The sequence below is a fragment of the Rhododendron vialii genome, chromosome 12a (genome assembly GCF_030253575.1).
Source record: "Rhododendron vialii isolate Sample 1 chromosome 12a, ASM3025357v1".
Lineage (NCBI taxonomy): Eukaryota > Viridiplantae > Streptophyta > Magnoliopsida > Ericales > Ericaceae > Rhododendron > Rhododendron vialii.
Window position 1 is genome coordinate 12,194,818 of NC_080568.1, and position 14,864 is coordinate 12,209,681.

The window sequence follows — 14,864 nt, forward strand, 5'->3', positions numbered from 1 at the left end:
AAAAATGTATTTTCCTCTCTAATGAAAAATGTATTTTCCTCTCTAAAATTTCCACGCTAAAGTAACCTTTTGGCGAGGAAATATTTCCTCGCTAGAAAAGACGAGGAAATTGAATTTCGTCGCAGAAAATATACATTGCCAGATTTTGTCACGATAGCTCTTTCTTGTTGTAGCGGCTAAAATTGCAATCCAGCCTCCTATGGCCTTAAAATTGCCTCTCAGGGCTTCGTCATTTTGGCTTCAATTGCTCACAAAATGCAGCCAAGAACTTGCAGCCCAAAATTTGGCAAATGCGCATATAGTGCTACTGCTATGGCAAGTACCACATAATTGCAAGGAGAAATTCAAAGTGTTTTTTTTTCCGAATTACTGAACATGAATTTTTCTTCCAAAGCTTTACTGAAAACAGAGGTTTATGCCTAAAGTTTTCTCAAATTCAAATGGAAAATTGTAGACCAAAAACATCTCAAATTCCAACTTGAACTATGTTGACTTGATTCTGATATTGTACTTGCTCGTTTCCTTTTTTTGGACCTAATCAGATACGTAGGCAACCTACTCAAATGGGTGCATGCAGTCACAAAGTTAAGAAGATCTAGGATTGGCATATGATTGGTAAATGAGTAAGTGCAAATCTAGTTGGGATGAACTCTTCTTACAGTGATGCCGCGATTTCAAAGTTTATAAATGAATCTCGTAGGTTCACCAAAAAACTAAAGTAGCCATAGATTGCTCGCTAAAAATTAAATTATGTAAACATGAACTATGCATGTTTGGTTTGATCCATGCCATGGGTACGTAGGAAGCCTGGATTCTTATCTAAGTTTAGCCGCTAAAATAAATAAAACTCAATCTCCCTTTCCTCTCTCACGAAAAGAGACTGACGATAAAGAATAGTTGGAATAGATCGATCAAAGTGTTTTTTTATTTTATTTACAAAAGATATAATTAAGAGATATGTTATATCTTGAATGGATCCGAATCACTTAATAAAAACTTAACCTGATTTCTTTTCATGTGGGTGAGATTATGTTGACCAAACGATTATGTTGAGATTATGGTGATCTTGCTCTGCAATTTTGTCGATGTTCTTTGTCCTCGTAGTGATAAGTTTTGTGTGGGTGGCTGTGGTACAGCTATGTCTAGTTAGGAATCCATAGGAACAGTTATAACCTTTGTGCAGTTAGGAACAGCTTTGTGTAGTTTCGAAGGACTGGAACTATTTTCAGTCTCCTATATCATCGGAATCCATGGGATTGTGCAAACTATTCGACGAAATGTGTCTTTCAAATACGAGTTTTCAACTGAACCAAAACAAACATATGAACAGTTATAACCTTCAAAAAAATGGAATGGACTTCAAAACCACGTCTTATTGTTAAAATCTATATTAATAAAAATATTGAAATTATGGAGCTAATAATGTATATTTTAATAACAGAGGGAAAAAATATGGAGGCCATGGCACCTGTAACGCCCCGAATTTTGGGAACGTTAAAAAGACATTTTATTGAAACTTCAAAATAGAGCCTGGCTCATTATTACAATACAATCTCCATAAGAGTACTTTCATTACAAAAGAGAGGGAAACTAGGGTTCCTAACTACAATTCCGCCTGCTCCTCCATCCTAGCTAGCTCTTCAGTTCCAAAGGCCTCCAAGGCATACAGCTTACCTTGATCATCTACAAGGTCTGCACATTATACCAGCGTCGCCACCAGTATAATATGTCAGGGTCACCAAAGGTAACACCATGAGCTACGAGAGCTCAATAGAATAATCCATACCCACTAACCTTTAACTTACTAATAATAGATCACATAGTACATGCATAATTGACCAAACAGTTAACAATGATATATCCACATTCACTATCCACTAATGTTGGTGTACGTGATTTTCTGAGTTTCTCCTATGCGACATCTCGTAGACCGTGTTACTGGTTGCACCTTTCATTTACCAAATCAACATTTTCAAAATTGTCATTTTACACACCCAACCTCGGTTCCGCCGCGCCGGTCTCCCGAGTATCCTCACAATGGTTCCGCCGCGCCGGGTTTTCATTGGCACACAAAAACATGGAATTTGGCATTGGCTCCTCTCCATGGATAACCAATCCATAATTCAAACCCTCAGTTCCGCCGCTCCAGGTTCTCGAGTATTCCCACAATGGTTCCGGCCCTCCGGGTTCCCATTTGGGTTTTCGAAAATCACAATTCATCCCTCGGTTCCGCCGCTCCGGGTTCCTGAGTATACCACAATGGTTCCGCCGCTCCGGGTTCCCGAGTATACCACAATGGTTCCGCCGCTCTGGGTTCCCATTTGGGTTTTCGAAAATCACAATTCATCCCTCGGTTCCGCCGCTATGGGTTCCTGAGTAAACCACAATGGTTCCGCCGCTCCGGGTTCCCATTGGGCTTTCAAAATCATTCCTTAACACATACATACCACACAATGGGCAAGTCCGGCCACATTGGGGTTTCAAATCCACACCTTGCCTTTAACACACCCTAGGTGTCATGTCTCTAACTTTCTCGATTTTCGTGTTATATTACTAATCATGCTCAAATCATAACTTAAAGCATAACGCCACATGTACGGACGCCTTTGGAGTGAAAATCACTTATGCTTTACAACAAGACAAGTAATGCAAACAATTCATAGCACATGCTCATAACCATCTAAAGATCAAATTACGAATACTTCTATCAACGATAAAGTCTTATATTTTGCAAAATCGTTCTTTCTTCCTTTGTGAAAAATTCAAAACAACACATGTGTTTATTACGGTAAAAGTCAATTATTCCAACATGTTCATACTTCCATTAGCAAAAATTTAACTATCATGCATTTCAAAACATTATAAGTGATAGATAACCTTATCTACTTAAGGAAAACTAAACGATAGATAACCTTATCTACTTAAGGAAAACTCAACGATAGATAACCTTATCTACTTAAGGAAAACGGTTAAGGATATTTATACTTTGAACTAAGGACATTCTACTTTCCAACATAGGGTTCTATGCTATACGTAAGTAAGTGGACTAGGGATTCTACCTTTCTTCTTGGCGGTAATGACGATTACGGAGAGAAAAAGTACGTCGGGCGGAGTAACTTTCTACGGTCGGCTTCCTGTAGCTTCGAAAGAGAAAGGTTTTCTCTCGAAACTACTTCGTGACTAAGACTACTAAACTTTATGGATTGAAAGGGGGTTTTAGGATGAGTTTCTTGAAGAACACAAGAAGAACTTCAAAAACAATGAAGAACTAAGCAAGAACAAGTAAGAACACAAACTTTCTTAAAGAGAGAAGTTGGAGGATGAAGGTGTGAGTTGAATGGTGTGTGTGTGTGTGTGTGGGGGGGGGGGGGGGGGGGGGTCCTATTTATAGCAAATTTTGGCTCTCCCTCTCCTCCATTTGGCCGGCCCTCTCTCTCTCTTCTTTCTCCCATGGATTTGCTCCATGGTCATGTCAAATCATGCTTGAAAGCATGCCAAGTATTGCCAAATCGAATCTTTAGGCATAAGGCTATAAAATCAATTAGGATCTTAGGTTTTCTAGGGTAAATCTAGGTAATTATAAGCTAGGTTGCAAGACTTACAAGTCTAATGGCTAGTCTTCCATGTTTAGTCAATCCTAGGTCTGGGTTGTAGTCAAATCTTAGGGTAATGAGAGCTAGGTTTAGGATGATTAAAGGCTAGGATTCTATGCTAGAAATTGACTAGAAATGAGTTGTCAAGTCATAAATAGGCTCAAGGCTAAAGGGGTAGCTTGTGGGAGTGAACAAAGCACACCACACACTCCATCTCTATCCCTCCCTCTCGGCCTCTCCCTCTCGGCTTCTCCCTCTCCCTCTCTCTCTCTCTCTCTCTTTCTCTCTCTCTTGTACTATGTACATATATATATAAGTATCTAGGAAAGTAAAACTTAAATAATTAGGCTTAAGCCTATAAGTTTCTTAGGTTTGCATGCATGCATGCATGGCTAGACTTGCTTCTTTTGGAAGCAAAATAATGACTATGACTTGTCTTGTCCAAGTCATACACACATTGGCAAGTCAAAGGTCCAATAACCAAGGGATAATAATTCCCCTAGCATTTATTAACTAATGGTTAAAAAGGTAAATGATGGTAGGTATGGGCTTGAATAACCATTCATGGGGTATAATGATTACCCCTAAAGGTCTAAGGGTTCAATTAGGTTTGGGAGGGGTTCATAAGGTTAAAAAGGTCCAATTAGGGTTAGGAAAATGTAACTAGGTGAATTGATAGTCCGGTTCCTCCAACTAATCGGTTGGAAACTAACTTTACTAGCCATGTAGGGCTTTTAATCAAGAAATGAATTTTTAAAGGACTAAAATCTAATTATGACGGATTATTAGAAATTAAAAAGAAATTTTAAAAGCAATCCAAGTAATTAAAAATAAAATTCAAATATTTAACGAAATTTTTATTTACCAAAAATCAGGGTCGTTACAACACCCACTATTCCGGTATTCCCAGTGCAGTTCTACATTTAGCTCATTGTTATTCAATCGCATATACCCTCTCTAAGTCTCCAGCATTACGGTTTCCAAAGATGAAATGGTGTTCAGATGTGCCAAATAGGAGCTATTTTGTGATTATTTTTAGGTTACTTGTGTATTTGAGTTGATTTTGAGTGGGTATGTATTCTTTGGCAAAATATCGTTATATAAAGGTGATAAGTTGATAACAGCATGAATGGGGTTCACTAATTGTATGCCTGTTGTGAACTAAATTTCTCAAATATTTACCAATATTTGAGTTTACAGAGATTTGAAAATGGTAGTGACTTAGTTTGACCAAGTTTACATGGCTCCAAAAGGATGTCAATTTGTCATGGTTTCTTCATATTCATGTTGAAGTCACTCTTTAATCTTATCAAAAGAGGATATAGGTACTGTTTTGTGATTAAAGGATTGGAACATCGATGGCCCCTCAATGTTGCACTCTCTGGGTGGGTTGTCCATGTAAATATGGTTTGATGGTTGACTGTAAAAGTTTATTGCTGTAGAGGCATATGTAAATAAAGTGTAGAAACCATAAAGCAGTTCCAAATTCTTCTTTCACTGCAGATTTAACTACTGTTTTGGACAGGCTGCCACATTAGTTTAGTGCTTCAATACTCTTTTTACATTTCATGGTGCATATGGACGAATTTGAAGAGTCTTTTGCTAGATCCCCTGCTTTCCTTTGGCATTGGAACACTAGGGATAAAATTGTAACAAAAATATCAAGAGAGATCCTACATTTAGATCTAGTCCACCTGATTGATGAGACTACCTAGCATCTTTTATTGTCCTATTATTTGGCAAGGTTTGGGGAATTGCTTGTAAAAATGGTGAGTTTCATTAATGATTTCTGCACCTTTATACTTTTTGGCTTCTTACTGAGTGGAGGAGATTAAGGAAGCATGAAAATTTTGATATCTATTGCTTACCTTTTATGATCAAAGTTGAGTGTTTCATTTGGAGTTGGAACATCAATTTTTTTTCAAATGTGCAAATAATGATATTGCTTATGGTTGAGCTATTGAAGTCCTGTTATCTTTCTAGATTATTTATGCATTTCACCTTTTTTTGCTATTTTCATTTGGCGATTTATGATCAATCCTTTAATCATCTCGCGATTTGCTGTTGTCTATCACTGCATACATGAGAAGTAAAAGTTTAGGCCTGATTTGGATAAGAGGAGTCACAAGGGAAGGAGAGGATGCAAATATGTCGTGTGTGGTTCTTCATGATACTTTACCCCTATCAAATAAGAATACTAGCTCCACCCAGAGTGAAAACATAGCCCTCTAATAATATTTTCCTACGTTCAGCATTCATTCTTGAACCGTTAGAATGTCTCATATTGTTCAATTGAATGTATATGGCCTAAAAGCCATTGAAAGTATGCAGTGAAATCCACAAAAAACAATATTTCAATTGACTACATTTTTGTTACATGGCAGTGTGTATAGCCCCCTGCAAAGACCATTTACAATTTGTTGCCAATCAGATCATCTCAATCACTGGATAACTAACTTTTGTTTTTCTCCTTTTTCAGGTATGATTTGGTGAATGTATGGTAGTTTGAATGGAGATCCCTTTCGAGGTATATTCTCTTTCCCACATTTTCCCCTTCTCGCATCAAGTATTGACTTAGTTGATACTCCTACTTTTTAAGTTTTCTTTTTGGCTTTGCCTTTGAGCATTGGCCAAAGTCACCGTGAATATTTGTTGCTATCTAAAGTAAGAGGTCTGGAAGAAAAATCCGTTCCAGTGTGTAGTTCTCCTTGTGATCATATATCCCTTCAAGCTAAAAATTTCTATGGTCAGCTAATTTGTTTGGGTTCATGAAATCTTTTTTTTACCCTGTGGGATATGATAACATGGAATATAGTTTGCCAATACAACAGGGGATACAAAGTTGTTGAGAATAATTCTGTTACTCACTTGAAGTCTATGCTTGTCACGCCCTCGATTTTCAACATAAATAATAATAACATTTGATAATTAAAATCCTCGCATTAATACAAATATTACCCCGAAAGACAATTCTTTCTTATAATCACAAGTTAAGTTCAAAGATTTCTTCTCCGGCTCAAAGGCCCCAAAACTGTCATGGTACTAATACTGAAAGAGGGGATTAAGAGTTTACAAGATCCCGTGGCCAAAATGATTTTAATGAGAATCGAAGTTACTATTACATCTTCGAAAGAGTTTTACTAAGATGCCAAGTAGTTCCCCTTGTTAGCTTTCAAAAAGATGAAGTCAAACATGCACTCCAAGCACTCCGTGTCAATGACCTGCAATATATCTGAAAATGATAGGTTGAGCTACACTAGCCCAGTAGAGAAAACTATACACAAGTTATAGGAAAATATGCCGAGTTATGCATCTAGAGTGAGAGAACTACAACAGATGTGCCCAAGGTACGAATGATCATCAATAAGCTACACGTTATAGTCAAAGGATTCTAGACTTCACACAAGTGTCACCGACCGCTTACCTTTCAGACCAGATACATCAATAAACTCATGTCAATCCACATTAATCTATAACCAATTCCAACTCATCTTATTAACCTTCGTATGATACTACAATATTTCTCGTGTCCACATTTGTCTTCATCAATTTCCTTTATTACAAAACCTTTCCTTTTGATTTCAAATCAAATCAAAGAAAACTCAAGACCACTATAGGCTGAGATCCGTTGATTCAGGCCGAATACCAGAGTCCGTTGATTTGTGCCCAAGTACCGGAAACCGTTGATTCGCTCAAGAATACCGAAGGATTTTCATCAAAATCCTTTAACCAAAACCAAAATCCTCTCATTAACTTCGTAAACCAAAAACGTGTCGTTGAAAGTCTGAGCCGAAGCTCCTGCTAGGCACTTACTCAATAACGAGCCCTGAAGACGAACCATGTGAGCATCTAGCTCTTGCCAGGCATTTACTCATTTAAGAGCCCTGAAAGTATACAATATGAGCATTTAGCTCCTGCCGGGCATTTACTCATTTAAGAGTCCCGAAAGCATACAATATGAGCATTTAGCTCCTGCTGGGCATTTACTCATTTAAGAGCCCCGAAAGTCCTCTTTGTGTCCATTTAACATTCACACTCTTTCCACATTCCCATTTCACAAACATCTAATCATTCACTCGAATCCAAAAGTCGTTTAATCAATCACATGGTATTACAAGACCAACAATCTACCATATCACGTATAAGCAAATACATACGTCCTCATCGTACATCTAAGTATGCCTTCGCACCGACACAACGTGCTACTCATAAACGATTTCTGAAGTGTTCGACCTACTAGTTCCTATACTTGAATCCCATAGCAAGTGTACCAAGGAAAATCAAGAGGTTCAACGAGTCGTGAAGAGAGAAGTTACTACTTCACCCTTGAAGTCATTATACCGCTCTCATCTACCATTTTTACCCACCACAACGTTCATACAACCTTTGGTACTCATCAACACTCTACGATACGTTTTTCGTTTATGATAAGCATCCGATAATGCCATTAAGGGTGCGCTAGTTTTCTAGTTTAAGTTCAATTTAATCGTTAAATAGTGTTTTAATTGCATTTGCTCGTTAGATTTGTTGGTTTTGTTTTTGTAGAAAAATTGGTCAAAACAAGAATTTTAAGGCAAGGCAGGCCAAGGCAAAGCAGAGCAAGACCAAACGGAGGAACTAATGTGCTCGGCATCAATGGGATAAAGCACCTTACATCGATGCCGAGGGGCTTATCCAGAAAGGCACTAATGTGCTCGGCATCGATGGAAAGAAATAAATTACATCGATGCCGAGGCCTTTAGCACAGCAGCCTAAGCCTTTCTCCATCGATGCCGAGGCTGTTAGGAGGGTGATTTCAAGGCATCTCCTGAAGAATATTGGGGGGCGTACCTGGAAGAGTAGAATAGATTTTTGCTTACATCATTGTAGATCTAGATCTAGATTTGTTTTTGTTCTTGAATATTCTTTAAATTTTCAGTCTTGAATCTTTATTTTCTGTCTTAATTAGTTAGATTTTGATATTGTCGTCTTTATAAAAGTTGTAGTGAATCTTCCGATCTATCTTTTAATCCAATTTTCTTCTAGTGTTGTTAATTCAATTATGTTAAGTAAATTTTTGCTTACTCCTATCTCAATAGATATGTGTGAGTAGTTTTCCAAGGTTAGGTCATAGGGTGATTAACACCTCATGGCTCAAGTAGAATTGCGTTTTTCACCATAAAGTTTAAACCTTTGGTTCGGGAATCGATATGGGGTTCGGGTTTATTTGTCAAATCGCTAAGATGTTAATCTCCTTGATCATGTGTAGGTAGGAGCATCGCCTACCTACCACACATGATACTTGGAGCTCTGACGCACGAGGCATTTGCTAAATAAATTCTAGAGCTAGCTTGGTAATCGAACCATTCTATTTTCCGATTCGGGAACCTTAATTGTGTATCCTGAACCGTGTATTTGGGTGAGAAATGCAGTTTGACTTGAGTCGTGAGTGTTAGTAATTCCTAGACCTAACCTGCCCTTTTATCTTAGTTTATTTATTTTTCAATTTAGCCCATTTTCATTTCCACTACACACGTAAAACCAAGTTGGCTGTCTAAAAGCCAAAAGCCCTTGCTTGCATCTACAAATCCAGCAAAGCCGTATTAATTATTCCCTTGGGTACGATCCCGGTCTTTCGGATTATCATGTTTCAACTGAAGTATTAAGCCCTATGCTTGGGGCGTTATTCCATATATCGGAGCAAACGAAGCAGTTTACAACAAAACTAAGGTTGAGTCCAACAAGTGCCTAAGGAATGGGAACGACCAATGAGTCGTCAAAGGATGAGCACCTAAGCTTAGAGGGGGTTTAATGATATTTTAGAGGTGTTAGAGATGATCGGGAGTCAAAACAATGGAATTTGGATCAAATAACAAAATCTGGCCTTAAGCTCTGTTGTATAGATACTGAGAATATCAGTATTGATACAACAGTAGCTTAAAACCTTCCAGAGGTTCTGATATCGATACTGACTATATCAGTATCGATACAAATGGGTGTTCGAGCAGATTTTCAGGAAACGAAACCCAACGACAACCAACAACCTAAAGCATGATCAAGGTGTAAAATCAATACATAAACATATAACAAGTGCAATAAATTTCTACCTCGAGTTTCAAAGCCGAACCCACGTGATTACCCGAGCCCTTGACTTCAAAACTTGAAATCAACTGGAAAACTTCGATCCAAGCTTAAACCTACTAAAATTGAGGTTGAAATCACATGTAGAAGGCATATTTGAGGTTGAATTTCATGGGTTTTTAGTTATTTGGAGAGTTTTTGGTGAGAATTTAAGAGAGTGAGAGAGAGCCGAAGAGAGAGTTAGAGGGAGAGAGAGAGGGCCGGTGGAGATAGAAAGAGAGGATTGGGATTTTTAATCCCTTACACACACATCCTCATATATATATACTCACACACACACAACTCACACTTACACCCCCTCCATTAACAATCCTAACATATTAACCCCAAATCAAATAAACTCAACAAATTCCACATTTATTTTATTCCAACATTAATAAAACTTTTAAAAAGATTCCGAAAATGCGGGTCTCTACAATGCTTATGCTGGATCATGCATGGCCTCATTTCTTTTTCTTTATGCTCCATTACGTTATCAGTTCAGTATTTATCGTTTTTTCTGCAAAATCACCCTCACCCATTACCAAAGCTCTCTCCAAAGACTATCACCCAACACCTTACTAAGTTGGTAGGATTATCATCACTCCTTGATACTATCATCTTTGGCAATTTCTTGGGCTTTCCTTTGGCCATTGATTTACATATATAATGCACTGGTTCTTTTCAGTTTTCACATGGTGGTTTGAAGAAAGGGAACCTGATTTCTTTCGATGTCGTGAAATTCACCTACATGTTTGCTTCCCACTGTAAGAGCAAAAAAAAACCTCAAGCTGATGTCTTTAATTTTACTAATCAACTTGATTTCTTTTTCGTACAATAGGTTTATTTTCAATGTCAAATTTGGATATGTATTTGATCATTGATGTGTTTTCCTTTGTTGAGTTATAAATTGCTTCTGTCAACTGCTACCATAGGACCTATGCAAATACCGCAACATAATTGTTTAAGGCAAAGGGCTAGCTATCTTTTCTAAAAAAACTACCTACCTGTGTGGTTGTTTTAGAGGCTAAGAATTGAGCAGACTAGGATTTAGTAGCCAAGAGGTGAAAGTAGGGGATGGAAGTACTATGCAAATTGGTACCATTACTCAACAAGCTTTTTAAGCTTCTTAAAAGGCTAAAGGTTTCTTTTTCTTCCATTTTTTTAAATTCTCAATATTTTGCTTTACTATAAAAGTTTAGGTTACGGAGATGTTGGAGCAACAGAAGGATTACACCATGGCCATTGTCCTATTTTGTCATTATTTTGTTATAGGTTTCTTGGTCTGAATGGATTCAAATTACGTGGTAGCGAAAAAATTGTTGATTCCACTTCAAGTTTTTCTTTTTGTTAAAAATATTTTTTTCCTATATGTATCATCAACTATATCGTGAATTCAAAGTGCTCTCTCTCTCACGCACACATTCACATGCACTCAATGTACACTCATTGTTTGAATGAATTCGTTTTACGGGTTTAATTTTCCTCAACTAACGCAACGCATTTTTTACATTTTTTTAGTTTGGTGAAAACAACTCGACTATGAATAACTATTAGAAGTAGTCCACAATTTTTAGTTTAACGGAAATGGCCCGATCCATTCACCGTCAAATGTCAATGCTGAATAATCTCTCCTGAATTGGCGTACAACCGATCCACTTTCACCACCTTCATATGGACATGTTATTGCCACGTGGTTACCCGTAAAACCTCACCACTCCCGCCCCCTTCCTTCCTGGATCTTTGCAGTTAAAACACTCTCCGTGCATCATCTCTCTTTCTCTCTCTCTCTCACACACACTCTCACTAGGGCCGGTCCAAGAGTTTTGAGTGCCTAAGGCCAAATTAAAAAAAATGTGCCCCTAATACTTAACAATTTTTACAACAATGATCAAAATACGCTAAAGCAATATAAAATCACCAACAGACCAACTGTTGTCTATTGAAAGCTCCGATAAAAAAAATGGGAAATGCTAGAGACACATCAATGTGTCACACCCCAACACAGTTCCCTCACATGCATATGTGGGAATTTCACAATATATGCTAGGTACCCACTAGGAACCCACATGTATGTGAGAGGGGTGTGGTTGAGATATGATAAATTGATGTGCCTCTAGTATCTCTCAAATACAACAAGCTGCAGATACGATTCTAGCGATCAATATCAGAAAATCAGAACCAAGCAATCAGACTCAAAGGCAAGCTCAGAAACATAAACGCCACATATTCATAATCAGTACTAACTACCAAACTCTTACAGATACAAACACAGCGAATTAAACCCTTAACACTAAACACCATATTGTTCACCATCATTCATCAACGAAAACCAACAGCCCATAATTTTTTACCTGACTAGAAAAAACCCTAATAGATACGTGTGTGTATCTATAATATGTATGGCGAAAAGATGGGAGAGAAACCTGTGGACGGAGAATGAGCGATTAGGAGACGAAATGAGTGCAATCGAAGAACTGGATGCTGGTGATGATGGTGAGCCGATTTGGTTTGGTGATAGTGAATCGACAAATTGTAGTTCTTCGAAAGTTTGAAACGTTCTTCGTTCTTCTTTACCTGGTTTTTATTTTATTTTTGTTTGGGCTGTTGGGCAAAACGTTAAACGTGAGAGGTGAAAAAAGCTGAGAAGGATTTTAATTAAATGGACCATTTAGATCTCTTATTTGCAAAAATGCCACCGTGTGTTTTTTTGGGCCTCATTGGATTTGTGTGGGCTGCTGGTGGTTTTAATTTGGAATGGACCCTTTTTTTCCTCCTTTTGAACTAAAAAAGACTTCTACTCAAGTCCAAAGAGAAAAATTGATAGAGGCCCTTAAAATTTGACCTTTGGGGGATGTCCAAGGCGGCTTGGGCCTTGGGGTTGGGCCGGCCCTGACTCTCACTGTGCTGTTTGTGGCAGGAAACTCCTCAGCCAACTATGGAAAAGAACCCAGAAGGCAGTACGAATGTCTTGTGCTCTCTTTGTTTTTTTTTTTTTTGTATAAATTAACCCATTTGTTTCCCTTCTTGGTAGTTTTATTTGGGGTTTTACTTACTGTTTCAACCTGTCCTGATTTCGTTTGGGTTTTGTAATGAAAGATTACGAGGAAGCTGTAAAGGATGAGCAAAGAGAAGGGCTTTGCAAGGGAGCTTGTGAGTAGTGAGTACAAGCCATCTGAACGCATCTCTGATCGCCTGCGCCCTCACATACTCAACATGTGAGGTTTTTTATTTTTTTCAAAAAGAAAATTAATTAGCTTTATATTTCCTTTCGGTCCTCAAAACTTGATGCATAGTGGGTGAATTTTGGTTTTAATTAATTCAACTCTATTGTTTGAGAGGAAAGATATCTGGGATTTTTTTTTTTTGAGGGAATCAATCAGCCTCCTCTTTCTTTTGGATGCTAGGAAAATATGTTTTTATTTATTTATTTATATAACTCAGGTCTCCGGGCTAGCTTAAGCACACCGCCCACTTGGGAGTTTAATCCCACCGTCCACTTGCGGAGATCCCATTAAAGGCAGGTATTAGCCCCGAAGGATTTGATAGCACCTGTGAGGTTTTAAGGTCTCAACCCCTAAGTCCCGATCCTTGACCACATGGTCAATCCATTGGGGTTAGGAAAATATGGTTTTACCCATTGTACTCATGGCTTTCACTTGATTATTGTTTGTTTAGTGCATATTGTGATGGTTATGTAATACTCCTAGGTATTTAATAAAGTTGATTGTGGATGAACAAGTTTGTACAATTTGTATCCTAAGGCTTCACATCTTATCGTGTGATACTTGTCATTTCATACAGTGACTGTTATCTAATGGTTTCACATATGGATCCCATGCTACTCGTCGTAGTACTCGAAGCGGTTTTGAAATATATGCTCCGGATGCAACCTTCAAAGATCCACATGTGTGCTCGTGGGTACATACGGTAATAGAATGTGAGTGTATGTTTTGGGGTCTGGTGTGGCTAGTGTCTGATTTTGCGTTTGGTGTCGAAGTTGAGTATTATTTGAGTCTAAGTGTGGGGTGTAATGTCTGGTTTTCTAGATTGGGAGTCTTGGGGTATTCTCTAAAGTGGGATTTAGTTTTGTGTTGGGGCTTCTATTCAAAACCAGAAGCACCTGCAGATGCTGATTTTGGTATATCATGAAGTAGCTGATGGTGGGGCTTGTAGGCCCTTGATGCTTCTTAAAATTGGGAGTTAGGTAGACACAGGGAAGTAGAAGACTCATATTCGAGGACATTGATGCCACATAGTATAGAGATCAATGCTTTCCTTGGATTGAAGATCTGTCTTGAGGCCAACTGATTTGGATGGGATCATTGCAAAAGTAGAGGATTTTTTTTTGCAATGAAGTCACAAACACTACGTCGATGCTAACTCTTGTACAATTAATGTTCCCTCCCTACTTAACACGTTTTGTGAATATGGAATGTTTTGTTGCTATCATTCTCTTCATGTTTATATAACCCTCATGGCTACCAGACTTACATCATATAACTTATGCTATGCTTTCTGATCTTGTCGGGGAAAAACATGACCTCAAGCCAGCTCCTTTTGAACCTAATGTGATATATGGTTATGGTTTTCCTTCAGGAACCACTTTATGTTCATGGTTGCATTAGTAGCTATATCAACTTAATTTGCAATGTTATTCCCCTAGATTTCGCATACCCTTTTCCCTCCTTCTGCGTTTGTGTTAATAGTTAAGGTTCCTAAATCCATTGGTTAGCAATTATGCTTTTGTCATGGCAATCAACATTTAGCCATCCCATACAATATACCCAATATATTTTGCTCCAAATCAACAGGCATGACATTCGTGCCTTCCCTTTTCTTCGTATATTGTATCATACTTGTGGGCTCATCTCAATCACTTGATAACTAACTTTCGTTTTTCCCCTTTCCAGGTATGATTTGGTGATTTTATGGTAGTTTGAATGGAGATCCTTTTCGTGGTATATTCTCTTTTCCACATTTTTCCCTTCTCGCACCGAGTATTGGCTTAGTTGATACTCCTACTTTTTAAGTTTTCCTTTTGGCTTTGCCCTTGAGCATTGGCCAAAGTCACCACAAATATTTGTTGCTATCCTAAATAAGAGGTGTGGTAGAAAAATCCGTTCCATTGCGTAGTTCTCCTTTTTATCATATATCCCTTCGAGATAAAAA

At 38.0% G+C, this 14,864-nt stretch overlaps 2 long non-coding RNA genes across 3 annotated transcripts; both read left to right on the forward strand.

Annotated features, from left to right (window-relative positions):
* Positions 1-5,330: 5,330 nt before the first annotated feature.
* On the forward strand, positions 5,331-12,298 carry LOC131310816 (uncharacterized). The gene is made up of 3 exons (XR_009195311.1): positions 5,331-5,362; positions 6,073-6,120; positions 10,381-12,298. It is a non-coding gene; the product is annotated as an uncharacterized LOC131310816 (long non-coding RNA).
* Positions 12,299-12,593: 295 nt separating this feature from the next.
* LOC131310815 (uncharacterized) lies at positions 12,594-14,864 on the forward strand. 2 transcript variants are annotated; one of them, XR_009195310.1, is made up of 2 exons: positions 12,594-12,910; positions 13,497-14,864. It is a non-coding gene; the product is annotated as an uncharacterized LOC131310815 (long non-coding RNA). The 2 variants fall into 2 exon arrangements; XR_009195309.1 differs by having other exon boundaries at positions 14,606-14,864.